The 21099-nt window shown below is 35.5% G+C and overlaps 1 long non-coding RNA gene across 1 annotated transcript in view; it reads left to right on the forward strand.

Annotated features, from left to right (window-relative positions):
* Window positions 1-17338, forward strand: part of LOC107675468 (uncharacterized) — a 41181-nt gene extending 23843 nt beyond the window's left edge. The window contains exons 2-3 of the long non-coding RNA XR_001632602.1: window positions 15209-15309; window positions 17287-17338. This is a non-coding gene — a long non-coding RNA (uncharacterized LOC107675468). The remainder of the gene's footprint in view (window positions 1-15208; window positions 15310-17286) is intronic.
* Window positions 17339-21099: the final 3761 nt, after the last annotated feature.

Below are 21099 nucleotides of genomic sequence, written 5' to 3' on the forward strand. Positions count from 1 at the left end.
TTTGTTAACAGGAGCAAAGGAAGCAAAGTTTCCTTACTTTAGCAAAGGAAAACCAGACTCCTCTTGGCTTATATCGAAATCCTCTGACATTCTTCTTTACAAATCCTCGTTTTGTACTTCTAATTCTTGACCGTTGCCCTTGACTTCTGAGCGGCGCATGTGCAGCGCTGACCTCATACGTCTTACTCCTATTTCTTACAAAAACGCATCGATTCGCTACAGAATGCCTTTGTTCACCCCCGGAGCCGTGTGAGACACGTGTTTTTTTTTATTTTTATTTTTTTGTTTTTTTTTTATGGATGGGCGATTTTTATTTAAGTTCTTTTGGACTGAAGCAATGCAACACCCGCTGAGTAGCATTAAACAGCTTGAAAGATCAAAGACAGTTTTTAATATAACTCAGACTGGATTCTTCTGAAAGAAGAAAGTCATATACACCTCGGATGCCTCGGGGGTGAGTAAAACGCAGCCTAATTTTAATTTTTGGGTTCATGCAACAATAAAAGTTATCATTTACTCGCCCTCATGTCGTTCCAACCCCCCAAAAAAAACTTTCAATGTGTATAAAAGCCTAAATTAAATCTGTTCATCATAATCATGTTTCATTAGAAGACTTCGATTGATCCACTCGATTCATATTGATTACTTTTATGATGTACTTTTTGATGTGTGAAAGTTTTGGTTGCATCGACTTTCAGTGGACAGACTAAAATGATGAGAAAATATTAAAATAAACAAAAGTCTTGTGTTTGGAACACTTATTTTAGTATGATTTATATACTTTTGGTATTATTTATATAGTATTTATTAATATGTTGAATTAGCTTTTATACAAATTTTTCAATTTAGTTTAGATTTTAGTATTTTTTTTCTTTTATCATATATTTATTAGTTTTTGCTTATTTCTTTTTAGCATTAATGTATTTTTAGTTTAATTTTGGTAATTTTAGAACTTCAACTTAAAGTTATCAGCTAGTTGCCAAGTATAAGTTTTTCATTGAATATGTATGTTATTTTATTTCAGCTTACGATTTGATCCACTCGATTCATATTGATTACTTTTATGATGTACTTTTTGATGTGTGAGAGTTTTGGTTGCATCGACTTTCAGTGGACAGACTAAAATGATGAGAAAATATTAAAATAAACAAAAGTCTTGTGTTTGGAACACTTATTTTAGTATGATTTATATACTTTTGGTATTATTTATATAGTATTTATTAATATGTTGAATTAGCTTTTATACAAATTTTTCAATTTAGTTTAGATTTTAGTATTTTTTTTCTTTTATCATATATTTATTAGTTTTTGCTTATTTCTTTTTAGCATTAATGTATTTTTAGTTTAATTTTGGTAATTTTAGAACTTCAACTTAAAGTTATCAGCTAGTTGCCAAGTATAAGTTTTTCATTGAATATGTATGTTATTTTATTTCAGCTTAAGTTCAATTAACAAAAAAATGTTTAATAGGTTTAGTAGGTTTCGAACAACCCGAGGGTGACTAAATTATGACAAAATGTTATTATTTTTTATTTAAACTATCCCTTTGACACCATGAACTTACTAGTTTTCCAATCAAATTGTACTCTGGAAAATAAAAAGAAATGGTGAGAGGAGGGCAGCTGCTGCGTGTTAGTCTGTAATGAGATCGTCTCTGTGGCCCTTCTACCCCTGCGCTCCATTGCCGAATGGAAAAAGGCCTTTTAATCTTCCTAAAGAGGCCCTGCTCTCGCCTGCTTATTCATGTGGCTGCGCGCGTGCAGGCCTGCCATATTTGTACAGTTTCACTTTTCCTGTATTTCGGCACTTCATTTAGACTGCATTGGAATTTGATTCTTTTAATTAACTTGCTCTTTTTTTATGTTTAATAGGTTTAGTAGGTTTCGAACAACCCGAGGGTGACTAAATTATGACAAAATGTTATTATTTTTTATTTAAACTATCCCTTTGACACCATGAACTTACTAGTTTTCCAATCAAATTGTACATATTGAATGTGAAAAAAGTGACGAGACACGATTACAGCCAATTAAAAGATATTTAATATTTAATTTAATTTGATGAGCAGGATTTTATACCAGTGAGATGATTACTAAAATTTACATTGAAGAGATGTTATTGCTCATCATAGAGGACAGTATAAAGATATTTATGTAGATATATAATGAAATTTAGTGTCTAAATGTGTTATTTTTTGTACATTTGATGGTTTTGTTGTCATAAAAATGTCAGACATCAGTAATACATTTTATATGCAATTATAAGGCATTTAATGCACAATAGATTCATTCTGGAAGCTAAACAAAACCTTCTAAATTATTTTTATTTTCCACACCACCACTCTATGATGTGCTGGTCTGTCAAAATGAATAGGTACATCACTTTTCTTTCGCTGGGGGGAAACACTGTAAGCCACATTGTTTTAAAATGTACTAACACATCTTCTTTCAACACCAATTCGGAACATTCATGAAACAAACAAGTCACTATGTTTTATACTTCAGGTTAGGGGTTTAAAAAAAAAAAAAGAACCGTGATTTTGTTTTTACTTTTGTTTGGGTTGGTGGTTCAGGTTATGCAAAAAAAAAAGTGGAAATGTTTCTGTTCGTCATCATAATTCGCTCACAGTAGCTGGCATTTAACATTCAGACTGTGGGAGTCAGAGTTTATGCCTGGTATTTCCTATCACAATGAAAACCTTACAGAATCGAGGGGCACAGAGTGAATGTTCCACATTATTACCTGGTAAAGAAAACACAGCAAGGAACCGCACCGGTCACAGTGAACGCCGCACTAATGGTGACGTGCAGACAAAACAGGAAAGTCTCTGACAACGTTTTATTAGTAAAAATTATAAACTTTATGGCACGTTTGCTCTGAGGCCACTTTACGGAGTTCAAAACTTGAGCTTCTTGAGTTCCTCTTTCTCTCTGCAGGGATATTAGACAATCCTGTTGAAGTAATTCAATAAGAGAAAGCTTAACCCTTTTGTTTGTGAGGGTGTGATGTTGGTTTTGTGTGCTACCGTGCAAGTCAGATGGTATGAGGCTTGATTATCATATGGTTCTGATTTGGTTGGAAATGATGGCTGTTGTTTTTTCACATATCAGCTTTAAATAGTGGTTAAAGTAAAGTAGTTCTTTAGTCGTTCTTCTCATCCAAGACCAAGTGTGACCAAGTTCCTCTGGTTATATAGAGTTCCTTCCTGGAATGGAAGAGTCTATATGAACCATAACTGACCTCGAAATGCAATTCATGGTGACTGAACTGGTATGGGTGGTATTTATTGAAGTTCGTTTTTGAAGATTTTGGGGAAAATGAAAATGGATTGAAAGCATGTTGGGACAACAGCCTGAAATGGGAAAATGTTGAGTTTGTCAGTGAAAACGTGCGAGATGGTGAGAAGTTTTCTGGAGCACACGGCGGGGTACGGCGGCCGAGCCAGGGACTTTGGGAGGAATTATATCAAGCATGCCGTTACACGTGTCACGGATTATTGTTGCTGAAGTGATCCTTGATTTTGAAAGGTGTAGAAGGCATCGGTGTTTTGGATATTGGTGAAAAGGTTTAGCTGCACTAATGGATGGGAAAGCAGCGTGAAAACATGTGCGAGATGGTGAGAAGTTTTCTGGAGCACACGGCGGGGGACGGCGGCCGAGCCAGGGACTTTGGGAGGAATTATATCAAGCATGCCGTTACACGTGTCACGGATTATTGTTGCTGAAGTGATCCTTGATTTTGAAAGGTGTAGAAGGCATCGGTGTTTTGGATATTGGTGAAAAGGTTTAGCTGCACTAATGGATGGGAAAGCAGCAGTGAGATGTTAGCAGTGTGTGGACCTTAGCTTTCAGCCGCAGGGCCTCAGATTGGTGTTGTTTAAAGGTGGTGGCTACAGGCAGCCTTTCGTATACTGTGTATATGTATGTATGTCAAACGATACAGATCCATGTAGACACATGGAAGTGAACTGAGTTAACAAACCCCAAAAACAGTTCTTTTTGCATTCGCATAGGACCTGGACTTTAAAGTGGACTCAAGTTTGTTTAGTCTGCTTCAGTTGCACTCAGTAGTGTCACAATCAGCTTTACATTCACACTATATATATATATATATTTTTTTTAAATGTATGTAATGGTAATAATGTAGAATTTATTATTATTATTATTATTATTATTATTATTATTATTATTATAAAATAAAGACAGAAATATATGATTGTATTGTAAAATTTTAAATCTAATTTATAAATAATTATAGTAATGGTACTAACAATAAATACAATTGTTATTGTTTTAACTCCATTTAAGAGACAGAAATATATTACTATAGTAAACACTATTTTACTGTAAAATAAAGTTATGTAGCACTTTACAATAAGGTTCATGTTAGTTAATAATTAACTAATGTTAACAAATGACACCTTATTGTAAAGTGTTACCAGCTATTATTATTATTATTATTATTATTATTATTATTATTATGCTATTAACTACAAAAATAACTAATTATAAAAAGACAGAAATATATTTCTATTGTGACATTACTATTGTAATAAGTAAAATAAAATAAGTAAAAAATAATAATAATCGTAATAATAAAAATACTTTAACTAAATTTAAAAGAGACAAATATATTACTATAATAAATGCCATTTTACTGTAAAATAAACAAATTATTATTATTATTATTATTTATTATCTATAAAATAACTCTTTATAAAAAGACAATTATATTACTATTGTGACATTAATTTTGTAGAATAAAAATCAAATGAATAAAAATACGTTAAAAATAATACTAATAAAAATAAAAACACTTGTTATTTAAACTAAATATAAAAGAGACACAATTGCCATTTATTGTAAAATGAATTTTTATAATTCATATAAAATTATAAAATATATATTTCTTTCTCAATTTCACTCAGGCTTGTATTTTGGTGGGTAAATAGGGAAGAGAAGCACTGCACAGCCATATTGCCATTTCAATTATTTCAGTGAAATGTGCTGTCCTAGAGTGAAATTTGGATCCTTTTGGATCCAAGAAGCAGCCCTATAGACTTGTTTGAGTTAATCATGTATTGTCAGTCACGTCTGACAAAGTGACTTGTTTTGATTGTTGTCCATTGGACTAACAATAACTTAAAACAGACAAGCCATACCCTATAAAATGGCATGTATTCATAGCTCCTTTTCTATTTCCAGTACTTTAACATGTTGCTCTTTCCATTCTTTGCTAGCATCCCACAGTGTGTGAAACTGCACAAAGCTACAGTAGTCCCAAAAAGAAATGAAAAATACTGTTGTTATGGGTCTTCTCACTGTAACATTCAAACAGAATTCACAATTGTTGTTGAATAACACTTATAGTCAATATGAAATCAGAATAGATCTTATTTGACATTTTTGGTCTTATTGTGCTTGATTCATTGGAGCACGGTGTCCTTTTAAACTAGTCCCCATCACGGTTACACTAAGAGTTCTGTGCCTTACTGAGGGTTTTGTATTGCATTCAATGCAATGACTCAATGCTGTTATAAAATTTGACCTCTTACTTCACCAGTCTTAGATGGTGTTGCTGTTCTCCTCTTGTTCATGAGCTATAGATGTCATTAGCTTCATTTAATCTAATTTAAAGCCATTTGTTTGAGTTAGACCTGGGTACGTGGAAAGAAAATATTTGAAATGATAACAAGTAGCCTGCTGTCTACGCTCAGTTTTCGGCAAAGTTAAGTTGTGGACTTAGGCACACACATGGCCATCCACACATTCATATGTACTCATGTTAATGTCACGGTTGTGTCAGGAGGAGGAAGGCGAAGGAGACAGCTGGTGCAAACTAAACTCTCAGTTTAATAACAAAAAAGGCTGAAGGACGATGGGAAACACAACATAGTATAACTGTGACCGGACAAACAAAGACTGAACAGACTGGGGCTAAAATAAAAGACAAACGAGTGTAATTAACTAGACACAGCGAGCTCTGGGGCTGGAGCCGACACTGGAGCGGCCAGCGGGCTTGTCTTCGGAGCGGCCGGCGGCCTCTACTTCCGAGCGGCCGGCAAGCTTGAATGCTGAAAGGCCGGCCGTCTTGACTTCCGAGCGGCTGGCGAGCTTGATTGCTGAGAGGCAGGCCGTCTAGACTTCCGAGCGGCTGGCGCTCCTGGGCGGAGGACTACAGTGGAGCTTTGGAGAATACGGGGACACCCTGGCTTCGGCAAGTGGGCGGAGCCATTGAGGTATGTGGGGGTTCCCGGCATGGGGTGAGCTGGGGAGACATGGCGTGCTCCTGAGGGGGCTGGATGAGGAGACTTGAGATCCGCCTTTATTGCTTCAATTTTGCAATCTGAACCATTCAAATAAAGGACGAGATTAACTAACTCGATCAAGGGGGAGATCACAGCGGATAGTCTCATCATCCAGCCCCAACAGAAAGCAGGCACCAAGTGCAGAGTCGTGCCAGCTCACCCTGTTGGAAAACTCTAGGAATTCCTCCACATATCCCTCCAAAGTCCGACCACTTTGTCGTAGCCCACACAGCCTGTCCTCAGCCCTTGTCATCATGTTTTTAGGTCCGGTCATCTGTCACTGTTGTGTCAGGAGGAGGAAGGCGAAGGAGACGGCTGGTGCAAACTAAACTCTGTTTAATAACAAAAAAGGCAGAAGGATGATGGGAAACACAACATAGTGTAACTGTGACCGGACAAACAAAGATTAAACAGACTGGGGCTTAAATACAAGACAAACGAGGGTAATTAACTAGACACAGGTGATACAGGTAAACTAATAATTAAACAATGAGCAAAGGAACTAATGAACACAGGAACATGACCAAATAAGGAAAAACAGGAACCAAACAGGAAACACAAAGAAAACTATGACAAAACAAACTGAACATGTGACCATTAACCCCAAAATTTCTTACACATGCTCATTTGCATTGTGATTTCTGAAGGATAATGTGACACTGAAGACTGGAGTAATGATGCTGAAAATTCAGCTTTGCGTCACAGGAATAAATCCTTAGTGTTGAGCCCTGAACAGTGAAGTTACTCTTTTAAAAACTAGTTACTAGCTACTTTACAAGCTAACAAAAAAAGTAGCTGTATTCATTACAGCAGTAGATTAGTATTTGCAATATTTAAAATTCTATATTTGATTTGAAAAAAATTGTTAACTGCAGGATTTGACTACAAAAAGACTGCATAAAATAAGTTGCAGAGATTCTTATTCTTGGACGTGCGTAGTGGCCGGTCAATAGGAACGAAGCAGATTTATCAAATCACAGTCTTCGTTTATAAGTGTTGCAAGTTTTGAAAACATCCAAGCATCTAAGTAATTTTATTCTTCTTGATTTCACAGTCTGCTTTTGATGTGAAAACAAAACAAAAACAAACAAACAAACAAATCATAATCAAATCACGTACATATTTGTAAATAATATTATTTTATTTAGTTTTAGGCAAACTGTAAAATAAAGTGGCTGAAAATGAGCTCTTGAACTGCTTAAAGTTGAAAACCGTGACTATTATGAAGTTTTATTTGTATTTCATTGTCATGCTTGTTTTTGTCTTGTTATGGTTCTGAAAACTTTGATCTCAATTGGTAGAGAATGGTGTTATCAAAACGGCAAGTTCATGTTTCGATTCCCAGGGAGCACATGTATCGCTAAGTTAAATACACTCAATGCACTTCCTCGCTTTTGATAAAAGTGCCTTTCAAAATGATGCAAAGACTCTCATTTCTTACTTTATTTGTTTGTCCGTAATACAAACATTCAAATTTTTCAGTGCCAGTATCTTCTGTCTGTCTTTTTTCATTCACCTTGTCTGGCCTCACATTCTTCTGTAACAGAAATACACTTCGTTCTGTTGATCCAATATTTATGAGGGAGCTGTGTGTGTGTCTGGAGTTTTCACAGTCTGCTTTTGATGTGAAGATGTGAAAACAAAACAAAAACAAACAAACAAACAAATCATAATCAAATCACGTACATATTTGTAAATAATATTATTTTATTTAGTTTTAGGCAAACTGTAAAATAAAGTGGCTGAAAATGAGCTCTTGAACTGCTTAAAGTTGAAAACCGTGACTATTATGAAGTTTTATTTGTATTTCATTGTCATGCTTGTTTTTGTCTTGTTATGGTTCTGAAAACTTTGATCTCAATTGGTAGAGAATGGTGTTATCAAAACGGCAAGTTCATGTTTCGATTCCCAGGGAGCACATGTATCGCTAAGTTAAATACACTCAATGCACTTCCTCGCTTTTGATAAAAGTGCCTTTCAAAATGATGCAAAGACTCTCATTTCTTACTTTATTTGTTTGTCCGTAATACAAACATTCAAATTTTTCAGTGCCAGTATCTTCTGTCTGTCTTTTTTCATTCACCTTGTCTGGCCTCACATTCTTCTGTAACAGAAATACACTTCGTTCTGTTGATCCAATATTTATGAGGGAGCTGTGTGTGTGTCTGGAGTGAGATTGGTGATATGAGGACGCAGACCTGTAGCAGAACACTGTTTAGTTTGCGAGGCGTGAACTTCCCCGTCAGCTCAATTATTCCAGGGCAATCTGAAGTCACGGAGATAGCAATCTGAAAATCCCTGATTCATTTCAATTGTGCACACCAAATTACTCTTCCTTTTTATGACCTTTTCTGTTGCCATGCAAATGTGCAACCAAGCTTGACTCTTCCATCATGTTATATGCTGAACTTCGGATTGTATGTTGTTTTTCCTGCATGACTCATTTATAGTGGTTACATGACCTATTCAAATAATAAATAACCTTTTAATATAATCTGAATTTACTGGTTTACAGCAGGACTGCTCAACTTTGGAAAGCTCAGGGACCAAATTCTAAGTACATTTCTGGATGTTTGGAACCTATTTATCATCTGTATTCAGCTGTATTTTTTTTTGTGAAATGTGCTATTCAAAATTAAAAATTGAAGACACAACTTTTTATCCTTGGACACTACTTAGATTATGAAAAGTGAGTGCTACATACAAAAACGGAGCCAATCTGGAGTCAAAACAATAGCTATTTTAGTTATTGGCCAGCATTGTCCAATCGCCTGTGTGGCCTCAGTGATGTCATCAGAAAATGAAATTTGTTAAAAAGTGCAAGTTATTTTAATTAAAGATTGCAATGACACAAAATTTTGCGCATTGTTGAATCATTAATAATAAACATAAAAAAAATGTTGACAGTTTATACATAAATTATTGAGTGATTAGTAAAAAAGTGGCTTGAGAAGAATACCTAATTATTTTGATCGAATATTACAATGAGAAAAAAAAAGTTGTGCACTGATGAATTGTTCATAAACAATCAAATAAAAAAGTGCATTAACTCCTTAGCATTCCTGTAAAATTTGCCATAAAACACCTAAAAAAGGCATAAGTAAATCGCATGCTGCTCTTAAACCATTTGGAGTATATGCATGGTTTTGGTCTCTTTTGAAAGGTGACACCCTGAGGTTTGCTCCTAAACAGAACAAACCTCAGAATCACTAAGTATTACTGGTATTGAGTAATAGAACTTTGAACACACTGAAAAAGGAAATAAAAACATTCCACCTACTTTTTTTTGTAAATGGATGCCTGCAGATGACTATAGCTGGGAGCTATTAGCTGGAAAACACAATGGGATGACAGCATGAAGCCTTGTTGGCGGTCTGACAAAGACCCTGAGTATACCTGCTGTGTTGATTGTGTCTTAAAATGCATAATTCGAATCACAAGAATCTCAGCTTTCCAAAGAAATCCCTGGTAGCCCTTAAGGCAGACATACTTCAGATATTCATAACCCAAAATTATTTTAACTAGCCCGAATAAAAAAGGACATCGGCTGAACTTCACAGTGGACAAATCAGCATGATCTAAAAAATAACAAGGCAAGAGAGTAGGGGTGCAACGGATCACAAAACTCACAGCTCAGATCATATTACAGATTTTGAGTCACAGATCGGATCATTTTTCGGATGAGCAAAAAAATGGTTCTTTATTATTTAAATGACATTATTTAAAGAACACTTTACTACTTTGATACCACAGCAAAAACTAGTAGCATATAGGGATGTAACGATTCACTCAACTCACGATGCGATATGATTCATGTTACTGATTTCATTGTAAGATTTTCTTAATTTTTTAACAAAGGGAGATTTAAGACATTATAAACGAAAAGGTGTCCTTTTATTATTTCTCAGACAAAATGCGGCACATTTCTTTGTGAAATTGAAAATGTCAAATAACAAAACTAAACTTAAATATTAAAATAAATCCCAAATCAAATAAATTAATACAAATAAAATAAATCTCTTTATGTAAACAAAGGCTTTGCCTGTGCTCTTTCAAAATTAGAGTCAACCACTAATCACAATCCAAACAAAGATGCTGCATATGTTATTTAGATTGTAATTAGACTGTATAATTTCGACATCTGAAGCAAAAACAGAATGGAGCCGTGATTAAGAACGTAAATGTGGTCCATCATAAGTGCATTTTATATTTTCTAAGCTAAATATCTAGTGCAGTTAGGGGTGGGCGATCTGTCGATTTTATATCGTGATCAATCTCGAAGACGTCTATGATCTACTTTTCAAGCGAACCGTAGAGATCGTGATCTTTTATGTCCTCATAATAATGTTAAAACTACAGCAATGACTGCCTATTAGTTGACTGTGGCTGGTCAAATTATTTCACGTGTCTCTATCATGTGTCTTTCATGCGTAGTGACGTACTTAAAGAAACAACTCAACGTGAGCTAGCAGTAGTACTGCGATGAATCAAATTTTAGTTTCAGTTTCGATTTGTGCCGCAAGCAGTTTTAAACATTTCAAGCAGTGTGCTTACGCCTCTCCTAAACTTAACGTCCAAATCAGTTCAATCATGCAATGTGACTTTCGTAAAATGCAGTCTACTGTGGGACATGCTTTTATTTTTAAAAAGAGAGCTAAACATGAACAAGCAAAGTATATGTGGCGTTTCAGGCACACACATAAATGGTCAAATATACACACAAATATAATGTCAAAATGTCTTGTCTTGCTGAGTATTTACATAAAGACGGTCAGTTATGTCTTATGTGAATATAAACAATTGGGAAAGAAATCGGATGTGTGTCAGTATTTAAGATCTGTGCGTTCAGTCTTAAAGAGACAGCAGCCTAATAAACCTACTGCTACCTGTGTCATTAATGTTAATCAAACAACAAAATACAGAGACAATCACTCACTGCTCTTGAATGAATCACTTTATAACCTTAATAAGAATCAGTGTATATTTGATTCATACAGTGATGCAGTGTTTTAAACTCGGGCTTAAATATCAATTTTGGTTGTTTAATGCAATACTGCGTTTTAAATTGTTCAAATAGGTAAGTCATAGGCTTGATCCACTCTGGATATTCTCAATAGTACATCTCAAATTTGGGAAGATCGCGATTCTGATTGTGGATCGTGATTTTTTTGTATGATAAGATTGTGATACGATATTTTGGGAAGATCTCCCACCCCTAAGTGCAGTTATTTGTCACTATAGATTATGGTGTTTCAAGTATTTAGTTGTAATTTGTGTAAATTTACTTAGAGTAATATTTATCTTAAGTAAAGTGATTTATCTGACTGTAAAAATTATATCATCTGATAGTTTTATATTTAAAGTAGCAAACTCCTTTTCTTAAGTGGAGCTTGACTAGTTTAACTGCTTTAAATTATGAGTAGCGTAAAAGTTTACAGTATCTTCTCTAACACTGATACACGCTCACACTTTCAGAGCTCTGTTACAATAACTCAATAGCCTCCTGCGCTCTTACATAAACATGCACAAATCAACTTAGTCTCTATCAATCTATCACAAACACACATGCTTTCTTTCCATTCGAACACTCACGCTTTCTAACATCCTTATCCCCTGCAGGCAAGTTACCTTTCTCACTCTCAGGCCCTGATACAAGTCCGCAGGGAAGAGTGCTTGAACTGTGAGACCGTTAACACTCATTTAAGCCCATTGCTATCTGCTACTATCAGACATTACTCAAGAGGTGCAGACAACTGAGAAAAAGCTCTCCCGAGTCTGAGGGCCTGATGGTGTTTGAGGTTAGGGTGTAAGCTGAGACTCTTTTTGAAGAGGTCAGAGCTTCTGAGGCGTTGATAGCCAATAAAAGAGGCGCAGAGGCTTTAAGAAGAGACCGTACACATGCTGCGCAGAGCTGGATGGTTTTGAGGTCAGGGTTAGTGCAGAGCATGGTCTGACAGTAAGGCCTGTTTCACATTGCACGCAGAGCAGCACAGCTGCAACACAATAAAATAGTGATTTCTGGGTTACAGAATTAAGTATTTTCTTTAATAATGGCCATAAATGATAAAATGATGATCAGAAATGAGCCACTGAGAATTTTCAAACATGATTACCAATAAATCTAATTTACATCGAGTTGGCAACACAATTAGTTATATTCTTAAATTATAATTTTATATATAATTATTATTTAAATAAAGATATACATATTATTTAAAATTATATATATATTAAAGATAAAATGATAATGTATCATTACAAATTTAAAATACATTTAAAAAAGACTAGAAAATGCAAGGTTAATCTATGAAATATATATGCAATAAATTGTGTATATATATATATATAGTCTATATATATATATATATCCCAGTCTTAAGTCGCTGGGGTCAGGGAATGCATGAACTTGAAAGCAACGTAAATCGTTTTTAGAATAAATCATCTGCCAAACGCATAGGGTAAACGTACCTATTAAGCTCACGTACCCATTAAGCACACTTCCATTTTTGAGATCAGATTATAAAAAGAAAAAATAATTTATTATCCTACTTGATGTCTTAACCAATTGATATGTTTGTTACTATATACTTCCTGTAATTTCAAGTGAGTCAGATCATTGCACACTGAGATATGAGTATCCATGTGTTCACACAGACTGGTGGCCATTTTGAAAGCTGTCTAAAAACTTTCACCAAAAGAGGCTGTCATTTTAATATATTACATGAAATTTATATTTATATTTAAATTTATACAATTAAGCTCAGTGTGCTCTTTAAGCTCTTCCACATTGAACGTCTACATAAATACTTCAGAAACATACTTTAAATATTAACTGATGGTTGTCACTTTAAGTTAAGTTAATCGATTTATGGATTCTGTCAACTCAAATCTACAGACTGCCTCCGACCTTTGGCAACTAGTGTCAACTTCTCCAGACTGTAAATCAGTGGAAAATCGGGGCAAAAATCATGTATTGTATCCCAGCCTTAAGAGAATATAGATAAGTTGACATCGAATTAAAACAAGGTTTCATAATGAAGCTAGTTTCTGTGTTCATCCCCATGAATGAAATGTTTTATTGGTGTTTTATTTGATTTTTGAATGTGTTACTTAGCTGAACGTGGACTAGTCTAGATGTTGCAATGTGCTTAAATTACACTTCATTATGAATATATATCTGATCGATTTGAATGTCTTGTTGCTTGATTTTAGTGTTCTGTTTTTTTTGTGATTGACTTTGTACCTTCAAAAAATATATATTTGTACAATTATTCTTTAAATATTTTCCTTAAAATAAACAGGAATTTTTAATAAAATATGATGTGAGCTTAATGGGAACAGGGGTGTGCTTAAAGGGTACAAACATGTACCCATTAAGCACAGCCAGACTTATTGCATTTACATTTAATATTTTTGTGTGAGAGATTAATGTTTTATTTTAACATCACTTTTTGTACTGAAACCAATATCTTGTGCACTAAAAATGTCTCAATGTAGATTTTGGTGAGCTTAATAGGTATGTTTACCCTACATATATACAGTATCTCACAGAAGTGAGTACACCCCTCACATTTGTAAACAGTTTATTATATCTTTTCATGTGACAACACTGAAGAAATGACACTTTGCTACAATGTAAAGTAGTGAGTGTATAGCTTGTATAAATTTGTGTAAATTTGCTGTCCCCTCAAAAAAACTAAAATCACAAAAGTGAGTACACTCCTAAGTGAAAATGTCCAAATTGGGCCCAAAGTGTCAATATTTTGTGTGGTCACCATTATTTTCCAGCACTGCCTTAACCCTCTTGGGCATGGAGTTCACCAGAGCTTCACAGGTTGCCACTGGAGTCCTCTTCCACTCCTCTGTGTGTGTGTGTGTGTGTGTGTGTATATATATACTGTATACACACACATACACATGCACATACATGGATAAATACATGAGAACTCCTCAGGCTCATTGGAAAAATGTGCCTTTAGCAACATGTTTGTATAACAATAATATTTTGCTTGCTTTCGTGGCACCTTCAAAGTGAAATAGCCAGTGAGTGACACTAAAAGCACATTCAGTTTTATCCAAAACAGATAAACATGAATCTAGCAATGTTTTATTAGGTTGGTTGTTGTACATATCGTGGCAGTTTGAAATGAAATGTTTGGTGAGTGGCGCTAAAAGGTTAATGTTAATGCTTAATTGTGTAAAACAAAAAAGTACCATCTACATTAAACCTAAATATTAGTGCTAACAAAAGCAAGCACGGTAAATGCACTATGCACTATGGTAAAAGTGTTTTGAGGTCAGAAATCGTGTGAAAAAAAGTTTTTAAAAATCAATAACCTGCCTCAGTAAGTGTATTTTGTGTGAAAATAAATAAAGGTTGTATGCCACTACAGTAGTGTTCATTTCTGCTGGAAACTGCAGTCAATTGTATGTATAGGTACAGAGCTTTGCAAAAATGTAGGTAGAGGCACATTTTTACAATGATCCTTGGTTGTGTATGTGGCTCATGTCTTTTTTCAAACAATTTGTGACTAATTTGCTTCATTTGATATGTTGCTTCTTAAAATGTTGCATTTATTGCAAAAGTTTGTGTTGAATAGGTTTATAGTGCCTTTTGGACTAAACAATCAGTAGGCCTCACTTGTCTTGCAACAGCTTCTATCCAGCTGGAAGCCTGTCATTTACGTTTTGAACTTAAAGCGAGTGAGTTCTCACACCATACTTCAAGAGAAAACTCTCGTTCTTTGAAAGACAATGGAGGTAAAATTCGATCTGCCAACAGTTGGCAAAATACATTTTATGTCAAAGGTATCCTTTGCAAATATCCAAGTAAACCTGTCTAGGAAAGGAAATAGTGTGAGCGATGACTCATTAGACTTCATTACTTTTTCCATTGCTCAGAGATCTACATTTTCTGCTCCATACACCAGGGGATGCATGTTTGTGGGTTGGCCTTTGGATACAGGCATTTTCCAGAGGACAATCCTGCCAAAAAATGACAGGTTTGTGATGTCCACGGCGCTCCGTATTTGTTGAGACTGGGTCAGAGAGGTGCTGATTCAAGCCTGTGGTAAATTGAGGCTGCACTTTTGTGCATTTGTCTACTGTCCTGTGAAGTGTCTATCCTTGCTTAAACTTGCAGTGAGAAAAATGTTCTTAAATTCAATTTGAATGCTGGACATTTATGTCCCTGGACATTTATTTTTATTTTTTATAAAACCTAAAATTAAGCTTAAATTGAACTTTATTTTATTAATTTAAACTCTATTTAAAAAAAAACAACAAAAAAAACATTTTACTGTGTGTGGATTTTCCATTAGTAATATTCTTGTGGCCATATTTGATAAGTGTTGTATGTTGCTGTTTCCAAAAAATAATGGCAATTGTTTTGGCTCAAATTTGAGTAAGCTATTCAAGTGCGCTATGAATCCCGTCAGTTCAGAGATAATGCAGCCTCAGCTGCCTTTTATCATCTGCTCCCAAATTGTGCACACTTATTACACTGCATTACAAAGAAATTCATAAGAAAAGATGTACATTTGCCAAGAAGTAAAGAATTTTTCATAAGAAATTCATGACCAGTGTAACTCATAGGTCAGGTCAGGACCCACACCAATTATATTATTGACTCTGAAGAGACATGGCCAAATCGACTGATACAGCTAACATCATCATGAACTAGGGGTGTCTTGATATTTTCTGAAATTGTCGATAACAATAATTAAATGATATTTTGCTGAGCCTGTTATTGTGCTGGTGATTGGTTTGCAGGAATGGCAGAAATGTAACTTTTCCAATAAGTTTAAATTGGTTTTTACCTTAAAGCAAATTTTCTAAACTAATTAAATGTATGCATCATCTTTTGTGTCAAATTCATACATTTAATCAATAAATTTAAATAGTAAGACACTGTTATCAATCAAATGAAATGAAAAATTGTGTTTGCAATGCAGAGGTGGTACAAAATCTGCATCTGAAGTGGCATTTATTTATTTTTATTTTTTATAAAACCTAAAATTACTTTAAATATAAACCAAAATTGACTGTAGGAGGCAGCAAATCACTGCATGAGTGAGTCATTGAGTCATTCATTCAACCAATTTGTTCAAACAGCTGATTGATTCAGTAACAAAACACCGTCGTGTGTTGCTCAGAGACACAAAACAGTTCAGCTGTGGCTTTGTTTGAAACTATGTTCGTTGATGAAATAGAGCAGGAACTTGACTAAATAAATTCTAAATATTTTATGAGATATTCTATGATGGCCTGGATAGCTAAGGACATCAAAGCAGCGTCTTGTAAGCACCACCACTGTTGCAATGTTTTAAACCTTGTTTTCTTCAAGCTGGGGGGGGGGGTAAGTTTGACTCCCAAGAACAGGAAAGGCCGCATCACAGCCAATGCCTCATAGGGTAAAAGCTCAATTCTTCCAATAAAATGTAACTGTTTCCAGTTTATCTGCCAAAACCGCTTAATAAATGATAGCATAAATAATAATCAGTCAACTTTAAAGAGAGCAAGTCAGTTCACGCCAATTATGCAGATGTCAGACAGGGAGTATGAGCAAGCCTTGAGAGCTTTCGCTGATGCATGAATGTGAATTGTGGAGCTGAAGTTCAATCCTGCAACCTTTCAGTTAGCAGCTCTAATCCTTAACCACTACACCACCCACAATCAGTGTTTTAGTCCAGACTACAGCTACAGTACAGTAGATCAGTAATTATTGAGCTCAGACTGCAGCATGTAGTACATTTTGTCACGCCTAAGTGTTTTTATCATTAATAGTGTGAGTCAGCCAGCACAGGGGAGGTCGTGCTTGTTTGGTGACTGTCTTTGCCCAGTGGAGTTGCTTCATTCACAAAAAATGATGCTCTTTTGACCTAGTTCCTGGCAATGATGTTTAATTTTGCCCTTGTGCACATTTTTGGACAGACTGTCTGTTTGGCTCAAGATTAAGAAGCTGTTTTTTAAACACACAGTGTGAGAGTCTCCGGATCTGTGCTGTCCTTCAGAACACGTCCGGTTTTCTCACAGTCTTGAGGAATTACATGAGAACAAAATATTTTGACAACAACAGAGAATCTGGGTCACAGGGCTTGAGTGACTAGTAGGTCAGTGCATAGTCAGCGCGACAGTGTCTATCGTTAAAAGAAAAGTCACTTTTCATTGTAAATCAGTGATATATATTTTTTTTCTGTTTGGTCTCTTGTCATTACAGTTGACATTACATTACAGTTGAAGTGAATCATCTCAGATTTAAACTGTTTCAAATCCTAGTGAGCTCCCTCGCTCTCTCAGCTGGTAATATGTATGTTCTAGAAGTGTGCATGTGTGTAGTATTGATAAAGTCTGCCATTGTCATGTAACCTACAACATTAGACCTACAACCTTTTATCAGTGTTTTCCTGTAAAGTATGTTTATAGATTAGTGGCAATTAACAGTGCCCAAGAAAAAAAAGAACAAATAAAATAATGAAGTAAATGTATTTTAAACATGTGACATTTTTGTCCTCTTTGTATTTATTTTGGTTTCATGGTTTTGGAAAACCTTTATACCTTTTTCAAGAAAAGATTCTGCTTAATGGCTGTTGTGGTGTAACCATCAATTAAAAAATACATTTCATGGTATTCATCTGTATATAAAACTTTTTTTTTTTTTTTAAACCAATATTATCAATTGTCCTTTGAATTATTCAAGCTTTTGAAAATCTGCACCACATGGAATATTAGCTTGACTGCCATCTTGGAATCATGATTATTTTTTTTTTTACAATGCATTCTGGATTTTCCTTCTCAATGAAGGACAAATGCAATGCTGTCATAGAATGAATGAAAGCCAACATTAGCACTCTTTGTGACGTTTCACAGATGAAAAAAAGATCGACATGTGACAAAATATGATGAAAAATGACGACAAAATAAACTTCCAGTCTGACGACTAGTAAATGAACCAAGAAATTCTATTTAAAAATAATTTTAAAAAATCTCATGCAGAGGAGTTCAATTCTTTATTATAATATAATATAATATCTTATAAAACATTTATATTTTCAATAAATATTTTCAAAAGACGTGAACGTGAATTCTTTTACAGTTATCTAAACATCCCCATGCAGTAGAGTTTGCACACCACTACACCTGTGTGTAACTGTAAATGTCTCGGAGTTTTGTTACCGTTCTGTGTCCATCATCCGCTATTTCCACCACTTACTCAAGCCACTTTTCTTTCAATGACATTTTATTTCACATGTAATTAATGGTTGTGGATGGAATAGCTCAACACAACAAGCAGAGACTCATTTAACGCACATCATTGTCTTTCTAAGAAACCTGCATTTACCGGATTTTACTCTGTAGCGACACCAACTCTATAGTGGTTTGCCTGAACATTGCAATTCATTTGCACTTAACTTGACTTCAATCACATGGCTTTCCCAACTTATTTTTGCATCAGTCCTGTGCGCGGCATATTATTTCTTCTGCACGGTCAAAACGAATGAAGTGCACACGCACAGCTTAGAGGGAATATTGGTTAGAATATTGATATGTAGTTTTATACAAAACTGTCTGGATCGTTTTGGTACTGGCACAGTTTTGCTGTGTTGCGAATCTCCACCCATGCAGAGGTCACTGCCGAAAAAAAGATGCTTGCTATTGAATTTGTGTCAAAGTCCACTAAACTTGAACTCTGCACAAATTTCGCATAGGGACATTTCTTTGCCACAGGAAGTCCATGAAGTGAAGTTCTTCTTTGTGCTGATTCCTATTGAAATTACTGGATGCGAAATTACACAAAGCAATGATAAATGTAACCACACCTTTAGAAAGCAGTGTAATGTTGTTGCTTACTCTTTTGGAACATGTCGAGAACTATGACGCTTAATCGGTCTATATTTCATAAAAGATGGAAATGAGTGAGGATCAGTGGGTTGTATTGTTTGTTCAATGGGTTGTATTGTTATTTACCTTGTTGCAAATCATTCAGCCCCCACATTATTCTTTCCAGTGGGCAAAAAAAAAAAAACCTTCAAAATTAGGGCCTTAAGACAGTACACTCTATTAAATAGACTGTACATCTATCCCTCACAGCGATGCTTTAATTTGCACATGAAATACGGCCTATGATGCCTTTTTCAAGGCTGCCCAGTTAATCAAAACCAGGTCCATGATTATCACGTTGACCAATCTCAGATTCCCCACTGAACCTGTCGTTCTTCATCTAGGAGCCTTTGACCATGAATAAACAAACTGGTTTAGAGCGGACGTTTGAGTTCTTGGGATAAGACCTTGGAAAAAGCCTCTGAAAGCTGAGGGGTTGAGTGACTGACAGCATGAGGGATGATAATAATGCAGGTCTATCAAAGCAGCACGGCTGGATGACAGTGTTCAGAAGCTCTGCAGTGAGAGATTAAAGAAGAGATTAAAGAAGTCAAAGCAATTCAGAGGGTATTAAAACCCTTCTGGAATCCTCCAAAATCCTCCGTCCTTTAAAGAATAAGTGGAAACAGATTATCGCAGACATTTTTCAGCCTTAATGCTTTCACATTGGCATATCTACAAGCTGCACTGATGGATGGACCTTAACCGTGATCTGGAAAAGAATGAGTGCGTGATGTTTTTGATTTGGAACATGATTGTCAGCCCACGTGCGCACAATACAAGAGGAAAAGTGTCCAAAATACGCAGATACCCGTGTCCCGTTCCAACTGTTTTCACCAGGATTACATTTTCTCTTGGGAATACGTTATGCAACCTAAAAGATTCATCCTGATGGTTCAAACACAATTTCAGCAATTTGTTTTAACAGGAGCATGAAATTGACCTTGATGTCATAAATCCAACTTTTTCTTAACAATCACCTTGCTGCTTTCTCAAAACGCCCAGTTTTCCCAATCCAGTGAATTCCCAATGGAAAAAAAATCAGCAGTCTTGACCTACTTTTTTTCTTGTTGAGAGCAACATAGTACTCATATACAACCATTTACATATGTAAAATGGGTTGCAAATGTCAATTTATTTTGATTTTAAAGGCAAGTATCGTTTATCAGAGTATCACTTAGTTTACAATTTCCAAGCTGTACAATATGGAGTTATTCAACTGACCTTTCTGTTTCCAGACAGATGTTTATACGAGCGTAATCCATAATGGATCTCTATTTGGAAAGCTGGCCAACTATTAGTTTTTGTTCCAGTCATCTCTTACTGGATGTTCTGCTGTTTTTTCCCAGTCTTTATCCAACCACCCCGACATACTGACATACAAAGTACCAAACGGGTGGAAAAAGTCTCTCGCTTGGTGGAAGTCACCAGATAACTCTATGTTCTCAGACAGTGAGTCAGCAGAGATGACTGAAGCCTTACTCGTATTTGTAAATGCTTGGAACGGGTCTGTGAATCTGCCGTTGCCTCATTTGATCTCTGCGGAGCCGTAATTGTTCGGTGAGTAACGTCTAGCTACAGATCACGACGGACCTCACTACTGAGTTAGCACTGGGAGGGAAAGCATGGCTGTCCAGGTAGAGTCGGGTTTGTTTAACCGAACTGGGGCTCTGAGAGGACGACTACAGACAACTCTTCTCTATTTGTTTATGTCTGTGGCCAAAAAATGATTCAGACATCTTTTATTCATCTGTTTTCTAGTCCTCTCATCCCCTTTCTCTTGATTGTCTGTTTCGGTCTCAAAAAATGTAATCATCCCTCTCTGTGATTCAGTATTTTGTTTAAAATATGTTAGAGCTTCCTTGAGGAATCAGCATTGTGATAAATCCTTCAGTGACTCTCACTCACTCACT

Source organism: Sinocyclocheilus anshuiensis, unplaced genomic scaffold (genome assembly GCF_001515605.1).
Source record: "Sinocyclocheilus anshuiensis isolate Anshui unplaced genomic scaffold, SAMN03320099.WGS_v1.1 scaffold1270, whole genome shotgun sequence".
Taxonomy (NCBI): domain Eukaryota; kingdom Metazoa; phylum Chordata; class Actinopteri; order Cypriniformes; family Cyprinidae; genus Sinocyclocheilus; species Sinocyclocheilus anshuiensis.